At 41.3% G+C, this 14,015-nt stretch overlaps 1 pseudogene; it reads left to right on the top strand.

Annotated features, from left to right (window-relative positions):
- Window positions 1–5,846: 5,846 nt before the first annotated feature.
- Window positions 5,847–7,009, top strand: LOC123241284 (annotated as a pseudogene).
- Window positions 7,010–14,015: the final 7,006 nt, after the last annotated feature.

Below are 14,015 nucleotides of genomic sequence, written 5' to 3'. Positions count from 1 at the left end.
GGGAACACTATAATCATGGAATCATCAAAATTATGAGAGATCCGGAAGGCAATGGAGAAAGACAGGGCTGGCACGAATAAGTTTGCTATGAGCAAGAAATGGTGCATGGTGTATCATCATGCTAAGAAAGGGAGGTGGGATGGTCAGGTTGGGAGAATCAGGAATATTAGATAGCCCAGATGCTATGGAGCAGCTAGGTGGCTCAGTGGATAGAGTATTGGACTTTGAATCAAGAAGATTCATCTTCCTGAATTCAAATCTGGCCTTAGTCACTTACTAGCTGTGTGACCCTAGGCAAGTCTCTTAACCCTGTCTGACTCAGTTTCTTCATCTGTAAAATGTACTGGAGAAGGAAGAAATAGCAAAACACTCCAGTATCTTTACCAAGAAAACCCCAAGTTGGGCCATGAGAAGTTGGACACAACAGAAAAGACTGAACAACCAAATGCTATACTAACTGGTATCAATGAAATGTAATCAGGAACACTGGCTGTTCCTTTGTGGAGGACCCACAAAGAGAACCTGGAAAAGAATCACACATCGAGACTTACTCAACAGTTGGCTTTTTAAAAAAAATTTTTTAGTGTCTTACAGTTGCCTTTTAACTTATTTATACCATCATAACTTTCGATTTTCTAATAGCCTCAGTTCCAAAGAATACTCCCCTGGAACAAAAGAAAGTCAACCAACACAATATCTAACAGAGCAAATGACTTCCAGAGAACAAAATTCACAGCTTGAAAAAGAAATGTTGAAAAGGAGTGAAAACATAACTAAGTCTGTTCATTAACATTAAAGAGTAATATAGCCCTAGAAAACATAATTAAGTTACACAAAACTTGTCAAAATCAGGATTTGCTAGTATTCTTTCAGGCCCTGACTTTTGCTGTCAAAGCAGAATTGCTACGAACATAATGACAGCTGACACGTGGCACACTCTAAGGTTTACAAAAGCATTTTTCCCATATGGTCTCAATTGCCATAACAAGCTGGTAATGTAAGTACAGGTGTCATTATTCCAATTTTACAAATGAGAAAAATGAAACTCATTCCCTGGGTTCAACTAAAGATCTTCCCTCAATTCCATAAACACTGAGCACTCTGCTTTGGGTTGTTTGCCACTCAACAGCCTCCTTCTTCCCCACCTCTCCCTAGCAGGGGTTCACTATCAGGCATGAAGGACATGCTGGGTGAGGACTACCACCAACACCAAACCACGAGTCTTCTACTCAGGCAATACTGGGAGCAAACAAGCCTCTGTAGCAACTCTAGGAATGCTAATCCGTCCTCCCATGCAAGAATTTAATAAAGCCACATTCGTTTCTCCAATTACAGAGCACTGGACACATCCCATCCACCTTCCTGGCTACCTACTGGCACAGTGGGACCCAAGCCAGTGACAGCCTGTCCCTCTGGGGCCATGGGGCTGGGAGTGTCCTGAAGCAGTGTGCAAGGCGAGTGGAGCTCGAGTATCCAGCAGAACTTCCTGAACCACTCCAGGTCCCTACAATCTCCTGTTCCCCAACACCCCTCACCCCCAGCTGAGCCTTCAAGTAGGGGTTTTTTCCCAAATCCTTTCTTAGGGAGTCACTTGGCAGACCACAGGAATGTGCCCACATTTCTGGGAGGAGGGAGGCCCTTTGCTTTTGCAGCTGTGGGGAGGGGTCACTTACACTGAAGATGAATATTTGTGACACAATAAAAATGTTGGAGGGGGGTGGGGGGGGGAAGAGGACAGGACAGGACAGTTTCCACGTCTTTCACAAAGATAGAAAGATAGACGATCTTCAATAAAAGTAAATGGATAATGATGCCACCCTGAAAGCACACATGTTCCATGTCCAACTTCTCAAATTTGGATACTACCCTACTTTTTTCCATAGCTAGGTTGCCAATAATTTAAAACCTCACAAAAATCAAGCCCTTCTCCCCATACCAAACATACTCGTTTTTTATTTTAAAAAATGCTGAAACAAAGATGTGTATTCTGGTGAGCAACATTTTTTTCTTCACATCATCCTTGTTAAAAATGATCTGGACAAGTTATATCCCATTCCACACTTTAACTTTCTTCTTACTTAATTTTGTAACAAAAAAAAATCCTTGATACATTTTCAAGGATGAACTACATTCAATAAATGGAATAAGCAATGCAACTGAAGAAATGTATTACCTGAAAAGAAGGTGGGCTGACCATTTGCTATGAAAGGAATTACATGAACAACTTGAATACAGAATTGATACTAACAAAAATGCTTTAAAATAGTAATAATAATAAAACTCCCAAACGTGGAATATAGATTCTCTGGAGAGAGCATAAAAAAGAACAGAGAAGGAGTAGATAAATTGTAATCTGCAGATCACGGATCCCATGAAGTATATCCATAATGCCTAATGAGCAATGTATGCAGCAAGTTCAGTTATTGCTAAATGAACTCAGACTTATCAACTTCGCCTTATACTTACTCAAGCAATAATTTCCTTGGGGACAAAAACAAACTAACCTTTACAACTAGTAAAAATGAATAAGATATTACTATATTACTCTTAATAGAATGTAAATAATCTTTTTGGTAACTTTTCATCTATTCTTTGCCTTTATTCTCCAAACTCTAAATCAGATTGGACTAAACATAAAAATAACAGGAACATAGACTTACAGCTGGAAGGAATCTTAGAGGCCAGTGAGTATAAATCCCTTATTTTATAAATGAGGAAACAGAGGCACAGAGTGGTTGTTAAGTGACTTGCCCAGAGTCACACAACTAAGAAGTATCTCAAGCAGGATTTGAAATCAGATTTTCCTGGCTTGTGCTTCAGTGCTCTAATCGCTATACCATGATCCTACAAAAATGAATACAAATCTCATAGTGTTTATTTTCTAGGAGAAGACAAAATAAACGTAAAAACAGACCATGACTACATTTTGCACATACATACATACATACAATTATGCAATAAATTTGACAATCACAATGCAGAATTTATAAATGTGTAAGAGCATGCTTATCCTTGAAGAATAGATATTCTAGGCAGAAATAAAGGTAAATGTGAGGACAATACTCAAAGTATGGGACATGACATGAGAAAAAGGCAATTAGTAGGAAGCTAGAGATGTACAAGGTATGGCAAATAGTCTGGTTTAGCTAGACTGAAAGTGAAGGGCCTTAGATTCACACTACATGAGGATCAAATGAGAAGCATAGTTAGGGAGGAAATAATGTCCTCAAGTATTTGATAGGTTATGGGGTCCTAAGTTTCATCAGTATGTTTTCAACTGTTTAACTTTAAAAATAAAAAAAGTTTGAATTACTGCAAATTAGTGAGGTCCAGGAGATGGACCAAAGCCAATATTAATGTCCTGTTAAGAGCCTGAAATTGAAAAGGAGTCCTGAAGCTTCAGACTTCCCAGGTAAATGAGAATACAAGGAGATGGGGATAAAGCTAACAAAACTTCCTAGTGGAGCAGGAAGGGTACCACTATGGAGGCCACAGAGGGTATAGGTCTTGGGCCTAGCCACTTCACCTAAGAGTATTGAGGAGCTCATCTTGGCCCTGTACAAAGTCCAAATCCAGGAACTAAAACTGAAGACATGAGTAAACAGAGGAAAATTCCTACTACATTGAACACAAACTATGAGTCAAGAATAAACCCAAGGGAAAATAATTACAAATAATTAGAAGAAATAATTAGAACTGGAATGCCAGAAAACAGGATGGGATTGTCCACAAGGACTCCAAGTATGTAAGAATAATAATAGGTAATAATAGTTAACATTTACATAGTGCTTACTATGTGCTAGGCATGGTACTAAGCCACTTTATAATGGTTACCTCATTTGAAACTCAAGTGGTAGATACCAGAAAAAACAGAATGGAGCAAACAGAATTAAACTGTTCAATGACACAATAGGAAGTATTAGAACAAAGTGAAAAGACTGACAAATTAGAAAAAGATAAGGTATAGTTTCTACTATCAAAAACAATGCCTTGGAAAACAAGGAGAAATAATTTGAAAAACACAAGACTGCCTGAAAACCAGGACCAAACATGGATGTGTTGATATCTGGACAGCATATTACTAAAACTCAAAAGTGAAAAATGTTCAGAATGATTTGAACCAGAGAATAAAGTGAAAATACAAAGAACCCCTCACTCTCTGAAAAATCAAATGTCTCAAAAGCTCCACACCAGAAATATCAGAGCCAAATTTTAGTTTCTAGGTTAAAGAAGTAATACTATAAGAAGCTACAAAAGAAACAATCATGAACCAAAGAACCAGGGTCAAGATTACACAAGATATGCAAAATTACCATAAAGGAAAGAAAACTTGGAATATGACATTCCAAAAGTCAAAAGAAAGAGATACAATGAAGAAAAATGTATTTTATAAAATTGAGCACAATCATATGGGAAAAAATTACCTTTCACTATATATAGTATATATGACTTAAATTTCAAACATTCTTGAATGTCTTCTGTCAACGTGAAATCTAGAACCCCCAACTTGTAGTCTAGTAAGATTCAATAACCCCAGTTTAGTTAGCTTAAGGGTGAAAAGCCCCAAGTTTGACCTTGTCACATGAGAGTTTCTCCCAGAGGAAAAGTCTAACTACAGGAGTCTCAGACTAACAAAAGACTTTAAAGTAGTTTAGGTGCATGGATAATCCCATCAGGTGTAAAGTATCTCTCCCCCCAGGCCAAAGTCCTTTATCTCTATAGCCCAGCCTTTGGCTGAGCTTTTCCCTTTTGTGTCCATTATAAAGCATCAGCCCCTCACAGTTATTCCATCTGGGACTCCACATTTTCCAGTTACCATAATAAAGCCAATCAACTACTTTCCCCAAGAAAGGTATTTTAAAGTTTCCCACTTTAATAGCTCCTTGGAGTGATCAATCTAAAACGTTGGCTCTCCTAGGGGTCAGTGACCAGAGCAACCAATTTCACTTCTCTGAACTCTACCTGGGGTGTGTGGTGAGCAGCTCTGCTTGGAGGCCTAATTTAGCACTGAACCCCTTTCCTTAATTAGAGTGGTTTTTCTTTTTCTTTTTAAACCCTTACCTTCCATCTTGGAGTCAATAGTGGTAAAGGGTAGGCAATGAGGGTTGAGTGACTTGCCCAGGATCACACATCTGGGAAGTATCTGGGGCCAGATTTGAACCCTGGACCTTCCATCTCTAGGTCTGGCTCTCAATCCACTGAGCAACCCAGCTGTCCCCTAGAGTGGTTTTTCTGACTATTTAATAGTTCTGTGTTTTTTTCCAGTCAACACTTCTGAACTGCTATTGTATCTTCTGGATCCAGATCTCCACAGACTATGTTGTGGGAAGAGGCTCAACCCACTTAGCTTTGCAACTGTCACTGAATCTAGCTGGCCAGTTCTAGACCACTCTTCACGTCATCAGCACTGCCACTGCATTCCTACCCTGCTCTCCCCTCTTTCCTTGTTTTCTACTTCTTGAACTGGAAATCATAGTTACTAGAACTACTTCTGGAAAGTCCATGTCCCATGACTACTACCACCCACCCTAATGGTTCTACTTATGATTTCTCTAACTTCCCATATCGGAGCAACCTTCCATGCTACCGCTGCCTAAAATGTGCCTCATCTAATTAACTGTAAATTTCTTGAAGAGGACTGTCTCGTTTTTGTATTCATATTCGTTGGACTATAGTAAACTTGGAAAACAGTAAGCATTAAAAAAAATTTTTTTGGTCCTCTTCCTGGAGGCTTCCTCTGCGCTCCGCAGTGGCCCCGCCCCCTCCTGGGAGCAGGAGCCCAAGGAGGCCCCCCCCCTCATGCGGTGACTGGCTCCCTACTCCCTGCCCCCCCACCAGCCGCCAGCATGTCCACTTCTTTGCTCTGCAGGCAGATGAAGAACATTGTCCACAACTACTCGGAAGCGGAGATCATGGTGCGTGAAGCCACCAGCAATGACACCCCTGGGGGCCCTCGAGCTCCCTCTTGTCTGAGATCGCAGACCTTACCTACAAGCATGATCTGGAAGCGTCTCAACAAGCAGGGCAAAAACAGGAGGCAAGTCTACAAAGCTGTGACCCTCAAGGCCATGATCAAGACAGCTCAGAGGGCGGGTCCCAGCAGTGCAAGAAGTGTATGCAGTGCAGACTCTGAAGGACTTTCAGAATGTGGGCAGGGCCTGCAAGGACCAGGGTGTGAGTGCTCAGGAAGGCCTTCAGGAAGAGTAAGGAGAAGCTGGCCTAGACAGCCACTCATTCTCGGAGTTGTGGGGCACCCCTGAGGCGGAGCACGCCTGGCCCCGGGGCAGCGGAAGGAGGAGCTGCAGCTGCAGCTGGCCCGGTCCACCCCCTGGGGGGGAACACCTCAGACGCCTGGGGAGAATTTGATGGCCCAGGCAGTGACCCGTCCAGCTGACCCATGGACACCAACGCCAGCTTTCTCAGACCCCTGGGGAGGATCCCCAGCCAAACCCAGCACCCGGGGGCTTTGACGAATTCTCCCACTTCGACCACCTTCCAACGACCCTGCCCGGGTCTGTCAGCAACACTGGAGAGCTGGAGCTTCTGGCTGAAGAAGTCCCCGCATGGAGCCCTGGGGCATTTTACCTGAGCAGAGTAGGGGGCTCCCTGGCAGAGGCCATGGGGAGCCCCCCTCCAACAGCGCTGCCAGGCCCTACACCTCCAACCCGGAAGACGCCAGAATCATTCCTGGGACCCAATGATGTCCTCGTGGACCTGGACTCCTTGGTGACCTGGCAGGGGCCTGCCCCCCAGGGCCCCAAGGCCTCCAACCCCTTCCTGCCAACTGGAGCCCCTGGCACAGCAACTGGCCCGTCCCTCACCAACCCTTTCCAGCCTCCACTTCCAGCCACGCTCACTCTGAACTAGCTCCATCTCAGCCCCATGACCCCTGGTCCTGGGGCCCCACCAGATTTCATCTTACCCCTGGGTGGGGGGGCCTGGCCTGCCTCCCAGGATGCCCCCAGGATCCCATAGTGTTGGGGACAATACTAACCCCTTCCTCCTATAATGGTACAGCAAAATAAGACTTCAAGTCCTATAATTTAAAGGTGTAGGAGCTGAGTCCTAGGGGAGATCAGGCATACAGTGATTCAGGAAAATATTGTTGCAAAAGATTGCGGGAACTAAAATAAACCCAAAGCATTTATATATATATAATTAGTCACATTATATTCTAGACACAGAGTTAAAGGAATTGTGAACATAAGTATAAGCAAAAAAAAAAAAGATAGTCTCTGCCCTCTTTTAACTTACATTCCAATGGGGAAGACAACAGATAAAAAGATGACTGGGAGTAGGGGAATGTGGAAGATGGGAAAGTTCTAAGAAATGAAGCCTGGTAGATAATAAAGAAATGGCTGGTCTGGGTGCTCATCTTAAATGGAGGTTCTAGAAGGAGCCCTTCACCCAAGAATCAGAGAGAGGAACCCTAAGCTAGAGAGCACTTTCAAGGAGTGAGTTTCAGGGCTAAAGTTATCTTCCAAGATGAACGGGTATTTAAGGCATGATGGAAAAGTCCAGAACAGCCTGGTGAGAAAGGAAAGACAATAACTGGAACTCAGTCTTTATTCAGCTCCTAGGTTCCTGATGGCAAACCTATGACATGTGTCAGCACTGACATGCTTAGCCATTTTCGATGACATGTGGCAGCATGCAGCCTCATACAGAGAAGTATGGGGCCACATGCCAAGGATGAAACATTTGCTGTAGTGTAGTGTAGACACTCTGTGCCGGAGGTCTGTAGGCCAAAACAACAGAACTCGGGCACAGAGAGTCTAGTTCTGGGGTTTCTGAGCCTTTAGGGGTCCTTTGACCTCACTTCTGGCCAGAGGAGCAGGGAGCAGTGGAATGCCATTGGGGACGCATCTCTGGGGGCCCTGTGATCACCATTTCCAGCAACCACATAACCACAGCAACCATCATCCAATCTACTGTTCTGGGGTGTTGTGGATTTCTAAGTAACCATCATTACTGAGATAAATAAGGGGTAAGCTGGGAGAGGCGAGGGCCTCTGCTATGGTGCCATTTCCCACCACTAGAAAGAGCAGCAGCCATCTTAATTTATATAAGGAAGACCATCTTACAGCATAGTACAGACTTCATTTAACCACTATTACTGTTGTGCATCCTTATTAACCCCTATTTCTGCTTATTAACCCTGCCCTTTCCTAAAAGACAGTTACATGTGCCATCTTGTGGTCAAGTTAGGCTAGTTAACCCCTAATTGCCTGCAGAGCTAATAGGCTATCTATAATTCTATCTTCTGTTACTGCCTCCCAGATGAAGAACCCAAAAAATAAAAAAAAACAATGTTAAGTAAAGGAAGAGGTAGTAGCAGTAGCCAACCCTTTCAAGAGACATGGGCCAAGATATATGGCATTATAGAAAAAAATGGCAAATCATTTTGTGTTCTATGTACTGAAATGGTAGTAAGCAGAATGTGGAATATAAATAGACATTTTGAAACTAATCATTCCCAGCTCTTGAAAAAAAGTGAAGGGATTATGGGAAGATGGCAGCTTAGATGGAGCAAATCTTAAGAATGCCATACCCTTTCCACACTGAGATAGAAAACAAAGTACTTCAAAAAGAAAGAAACCCAAATCTAACAACAGGACTGAGAAGGGGGATCCTACTGCTGGACAGCTCAAGAGGTACACCAAGAAAAAGGCTTGAATTCTTGAACTGTTTGGTCTGAGAGGGGAATCCTGGGACCCCTCCCCCATGGGCTGTGTTGAGTCTCCAGCAGCCCCTGAAATCTCTGGATGGGCAAACACACCAGCATGGAAAGAGATGGCCTTGCTGGCACTGGACTCAAGGAGTTGAACACAGATGCCAGGGAGGTGGCTAGAAGAGAAAGGCAGAGAAACAGAGCAAAAATGCTTGGAAGATGGCAGTGTGATAATGAGATTAAATCTACCTTGCCCATTTGAGAATGGCAATCTAATCACCAAAAGTGTAAACAACTCCACTTAACTCACAAATTGGGAGGTCAGTGACCCAGGTGTGCTAAGAGTGAATGACAAATCAGAATTTACTGACTGTCTCCTAGGTAGTCCTAAGAAAAAGGTGTTGTGATTGGACACGTAAACTGGGAGGAAGGCACAGGAAGTGACACAAAAGAAGCCCCTTTAAAAGAGAGTTCAGTGAGTTCAGCTCATTTCTTCTTGTTTGTGTCTTGGACCCGAAGGACTTCTTGTTCATGACTTGGGACTTGGAGGAGCTCTCAACCTGGGACTCTGAGACCTTGGTGAGATTGTTTTTAAAACTTTCCTTTGGAATTTCACTTGGTGAGTGTAAAGACTAAATCTTCCTGAACTCCTTAAGGAACTTCCCTTTCAAAAGAGACTCTGTGACTGAAGCCTTTGCTTCTTTTTCCTACAGGGCTCTCTGGCCCTTGGGTCCTTTGGCCCTCAGGCTCTTCAGCCTTCAGCTCAAGGTTGAGCCTCCCTCATCTAAGGACTAATTAGATCTGCTTGGGTTAAACTAGGTGTCCGGAGCAAATTACCTAGTGTGTTAGATTATTTATCCTATCTTATCCTTTTTCTGATTTTCTCTTCCTCTCCTCATTTATAAATAAACTTTCATAAAAGTCATTTTGACTTGAGGTTATTCTTTAATTGAGGATTGATAATTACTGAATTCCCTGCCAACCAAACCTTTTAATATTCGCACAGCCAAACCCCCTTTTTACCCCTTACTGCAGCTTAGATGGAGCAAAACTTCAGATCTATGTGCTTTACCACACCAAGAAAGAGAACAAAACGCTCCGAAAGGAAAGAAAAACCAGATCTATACAGCAGGACTGAGCAGGGGGACTCTACTGCTGGACAGCTCAGCAAAAACACTCATCTTGCCCCTACTTTTTTCTCTTGAGGTTTTAGCCTCAGGGCACATTAAATAAAAGAACTATTGAATTAATAAATAAGACAAGAAGCTGGTACTTTGAAAAACAGATAAAATAGACAAAGTACTGGTAAATCTAATGAAAAAAAAAAAGGAAAGAAGAAAACCAAATTAACAGTATCAAAGATGAAAAGGGAGACCTCACCTCTAATGAAGAAGAAATTAAGGTGATCATTTAAAACTATTTTGCCCAATTATATGGCAATAAATATAGCAATCTAGGTGATATGGAATACTTAAATAATCCAATATCAGAAAAAGAAATTGAACAAGCCATCAAAGAACTCCCTAAGAAAAAAATCACCAGCACCTGATGGATTCACAAGTGAATTCTATCAAACATTCAAAGAACAACTAATCCCAATACTATACAAATTATCTGACATAATAAGCAAAGAAGGAGTTCTACCAAATTCCTTTTATGTCATTATTATGGTATTGATTCCAAAGCCAGGTAGACCAAAAACAGATTATGAAAACTACAGTTCAATATCCCTAATGAACATAGATGCAAATATCTTAATTAGCAAAAACACTCCAGCAAGAGGGTTATCCATCATGATCAGGTGGGATTTATACCAGGAATGCAAGGATGCGTCAACATTAGGAAAACCATCCACATAATTGACCATATCAATAAGCTAACAAACAAAAATCACATGATTATCTCAATTGATGCTGAAAAAGCTTTTGACAAAATACAACACCCATTCCTATTGAAAACACTAGAAAGTATAGGAATACAAGGACCTTTCCTAAAAATAATAAACAGTATATATCTAAAACCATCAACAAGCATCATATGCAATGGGGATAAATTAGAAGCCTTCCCAGTAAGATCAGGAGTGAAACAAGGATGCCCATTATCACCTCTATTATTTAACATTGTACTAGAAACACTACCAGTAGCAATTAGAGAAGAAAAAGAAAGTAAAGGTATTAAAATAGGCAATGAGGAGACCAAGTTATCACTCTTTGCAGATGATATGATGGTCTACTTAAAAAAATCTTAGAGAATCAACTAAAAAGCTAGTGGAAATAATCAACAACTTTAGCAAAGTTGCAGGATACAAAATAAATGCACATAAATCATCAGCATTTCTATATATTTCCAAGACATCACAGTAGCAAGAGTTAGAAAGAGAAATACCATTAAAATCACCCTAGACCAGTGATGGACAAACTTTTTAAAGAGGAGGCCAAAGGAAAGGAAATGCTTATCTGTCAATCTGTTTCTAAGGCAACTCTTTCCAAGTTTCATTGTAGTGTATCCTACTCATTGTATACGTCAGATTAGGAATAATGTCCGTGGCTGGATAGAACATTTCAGGATGCCTCATCTGCCCTGCCAGGTGGCAGTAGTTTGCCTATCACTGCCCTAAACAATATAAAATACTTAGGAATTTATCTACCAAAACAAACACAGGAATTATACAAACACAACTACAAAACACTTTCCAAACAATTAAAACTAGGTCTAAACAATTGGAAAAACAGTGATTGCTCATGGGTAAGATGACTTAACATGATAAAAATGACCATTCCATTCAAATTAATTTACTTATTTAGTGCCATACATATCAAACTGTAAGGATGGGATTTGTGCAAGGGGGAATGGGAAAAAAGGAGACAGAGAAGGAGTTGCTGACAGTTGGTGACAGTTTAGACCAGGGAGAATTCTGGGATTTTCTCCAGGGAAGAGGAGAGAGGAGAGGGCTTCCGGTGGAGGACTGGGAAGAGGGAGGAGGAGGACATCCCAGCTCGGATCCAGTCCTAAGGGATTCCTGAGGATCTTTCGTTTGGAAATTGAAACCCTGATTCTCTGGTCAAAGCCATTCCTCCACATCTCACCCATCAAGACTTCAACCATCAAATCAGCAAAGATTTTGGACTCCATTTTGGGAGCAATCTGTAAGTCTTTCTCCCATTACCCAACCTTGCTGAGAGACCCCCTTTCAGTCAAAACTTATAATTATAGAAAAAGGATAGAAACAGAAAACTAGAAACAGAAACAGGAAAAGGGGTGGGGGAAGAATCTTGGGAGTGGGAACCCCAAAAGTTCCCTCCTGAGAGACCCCATAGAAATAGAGAAGAGGGCACCCCAAAAATCCCTCTGCCCTTCACCCCTTTCCCCGATCCCTGAACTGTGAATAATAAAAGTCATTCATCCATCAGATAGTGTTCCAGAGTGCCTGAGAGACAACAAAGGAGAGGAACCACAGCTTTGTCTGGCTGCCTCCATCTTGAAGCCAGACTTCCTGCTATGAAGTTGACTGAACTCAGGGGAGGCTTCTGTGAACCCTACCCTCATTCAGAATCGGATTGGGGTGCCACATACCTCATCTTATAGGGAAGCCTCGTCCCCAACTCCTATGGGGCAACACGACTATCCAGGTCACCCAGTTTTGAGGAGACCCCTCAAAGTCTCCCAGAGTATTTTCAGCAATAGGGGAGAGCTGGAGGAGAGACTCATCAAACATAGACTCTCTCTCCATCTCCCTTCTATCATAACATTGGTTTGCTGGCTCTCATTATTTTTACAAAACTACCAAGAACCTTTTTTACTGAATTAGAAAAAACTATAACATAGTTCAATTGGAAGAACAAAAGATCAAGAATATCAAGGAAAATAATGAAAAAAAAAACATGAAGGAAGGTGGTCTAGCAGTACCAGACATTAAACTATACTATAAAGCAGTAGTCATCAAAACAATATGGTACTGGCTAAGAGTCAAAAGAGAAGATGAGTGGAATAGACTTGGGGTAAGTGAAGTCAGCAAGACAGTCTATGATAAACCCAAAAACTCCACTATTTGACAAAAACTGCTGGGAAAACTGGAAAACAATATGGGAGAGATTAGGTTTGGATCAACATCTCATACCCTACCCCAAGATAAATTCAGAATGGGTGAATGACTTGAATATAAAAAAGGAAACTATAAGTAAATTAGGCAAATACAAAATAGTATACTTGTCAGATCTCTATAAAAGGAAAGATTTTAAAACCAAGCAAAAGTTAGAAAAAATTACAAAATGTAAAATAAATAATTTTGATTACATTAAATTAAAAAGGGTTTGTACAAACAAAAACAATGCAACCAAAATCAGAAGGGAAATAAACTGGGAAAAAAATTATATTTAAAAAAAACTCAAAGGTCTAATTACTCAAATATACAAGGATAAATCAATTGTACAAAAAAATCAAGTCATTCCCCAGTTGATAAATGGGCAAGGGACAGGAATAGGCAATTTTCAGATAAAGAAGTCAAAACTATCAATAAGCACATGAGAAAGTGTTCTAAATCTTTAATCATTAGAGAAATGCAAATCAAAACAACTCTGAGGTATCACCTCACACCTAGCAGATTGGCTAAAATGACAGCAGAGGAGAGTAATGAATGCTGGTGAGGATGTGGCAAAATTGGGACATTAATGCATTGCTGGTAGAGTTGTGAACTGATCCAACCATTCTGGATGGCAATTTGGAACTATGCCCAAAGAGAGGTAAAAGATTGCCTGCCCTTTGATCCAGCCATACTATTGCCATGCTCTTTGTGGTGGCAAAAAAACTGGAAAACAAGGGGATGCCATTCAATTGGGGAATGGCTGAACAAACTGTGGTATCTATTGGTGATCGAATACTACTGTGCTCAAAGGAATAATAAACTGGAGGAATTCCATGTGAACTGGAAAGACCTCCAGGAATTGATGCAGAGTGAAAGGCTCAGAACAAGGAGAACATTGTACACAGAGGCTGATACACTGTGGCAAAATTGAATGTAATGGACTTCTGTACTAGCAGGACAGTTCTTAGGGATTCATGGGAAAAGAATGCATTCAGAGGATTCCCACATTCAGAGGAAGAACTACAGGAGTGGAAACACTGAAGAAAAACAACTGCTTGAACACATGGGTTGATGAGGACAAGATTTGGATGTAGACTCTAAACAACCACCCTATAGTGTAATTATTGATAATACAGAAATAGGTCTTGATCAATGACACATGAAAAAAATCAGTGGAAATGTGCATCGGCTAGAGGTGGTTGGGGGGTGGAGGGGAGAGTAAGAACTTGAATCATGTAACCATGGAAAAAATTTTTCTAAAAA

The sequence above is a fragment of the Gracilinanus agilis genome, chromosome 3 (assembly GCF_016433145.1).
Source record: "Gracilinanus agilis isolate LMUSP501 chromosome 3, AgileGrace, whole genome shotgun sequence".
Taxonomy (NCBI): domain Eukaryota; kingdom Metazoa; phylum Chordata; class Mammalia; order Didelphimorphia; family Didelphidae; genus Gracilinanus; species Gracilinanus agilis.
The sequence above is the reverse complement of the archived record's forward strand: the minus strand, read 5'-3'. Positions and strand labels throughout refer to the sequence as shown.